The sequence below is a fragment of the Echinops telfairi genome, unplaced genomic scaffold, assembly GCF_000313985.2.
Source record: "Echinops telfairi isolate 266 unplaced genomic scaffold, ASM31398v2 ScPeMD7_9;HRSCAF=40, whole genome shotgun sequence".
NCBI lineage: Eukaryota > Metazoa > Chordata > Mammalia > Afrosoricida > Tenrecidae > Echinops > Echinops telfairi.
Window position 1 is genome coordinate 20,334,923 of NW_022103906.1, and position 1,383 is coordinate 20,336,305.

Below are 1,383 nucleotides of genomic sequence, written 5' to 3' on the forward strand. Positions count from 1 at the left end.
GGCGGTGCTTATGTTTGTGTCGCTGGTCCAGATCCATCTGCTGAGGACCGGGCCTCCTAGATACCTCCACTGAGCTCCCATTCACAGTGGTCCAAGCAAGATTCTCTCTGCGCTCCTCAAAAGCAGCCATGGCTTCTCTTCTTGGTTTTCCTGTCTCAGTGAAGGGCACCACATCCACCTACGTTGATCCCACACAGAAGCCAAAGGAGTCGTTAGCTCCTCCATCACACCTTTTTTTTTTAAAGTGGAGTATCTTACAACTTTTATCACAATCCATACATACATTCATGGTGTCAAGAACATTTGTACATATGTTGCCAGCATCATTTTCAAAACATTTTCTTTCTACTTGAGCCCTTGGTATCAGCTCATTATTTTCCTTCCCTCCCTCACCCTCCCACCCTCCTGAACCTTTGATAATTTATAAATTAGTATTTTTTTCATGTCTCACACCGACCGCCACAGTCTCCTTCACCCACTTTTCTGTTGTTCGTCCCCTTGGGGGGTGTTATATGTAGATCATTGTGATCGTTTCCCCTTTCTCCCTCCACCTTCCCCTTCCCCTCCTGGTATCGCTACTCTCATTATTGGTCCTGAGGGGTTTATCGGTCCTGGATGCCCTGTGTTCCCAGTTCTTATCTGCACCAGTGTACATGCTCTGGTCTAGTCAGATTTGTAAGGTAGAAGTAGGGTCATGATAGTGGGGTGGGGGGACGAAGCATTAAAGAACTAGAGGAAAGTTGTGTTTTGTCGGTGCTATACTGCACCCTGAATGGCTCATCTCTCCTTTGTGACCCTTGTGTGAGAAGATGTCCAATTTTCTACAGATAGGCTTTGGGTCTCCACTCCATCCTCCCCCTCATTCACATTGATATAATTTTTTGTTCTGCATCTTTTATCCTGATACCTGATCCTATCGACACCTCAGGATCACACAGGCTGGTGTGTTTCCTCCATGTGGGCTTTGTTGCTTCTTAGCTAGACAGCTTGTTTATCTTCAAGCCTTTAAGACCCGAGGTGCTTTATCTTTTTACCTCCATCACATCTTAAGAAGTCATGAGGTCCCAGCTAGTCTACTTCCTTAATATATTTATATACCTACTCCTTCTTTACTATCTCATTGTATAACATCTCACATTAATGAATATGGAAAAAAATTATTATCCAATTGTTTTATGCATTAGTGACATATGTCTGGCAATACGAAATGCAGAAGTGTGAGGTGAACGTAAGGCTGGCTGTAATGTGTTGGCCAGGTCATGATTCTCAACCGTTGGCAATTATGTGACAACATGGTAGTTCTTCATTTTGTGATTAGATGTGTTCATCCTCCATTTTTTTTTCCCCCAGGTCTGTATGTTGACTTTTTTTTTTTTTTTTTAA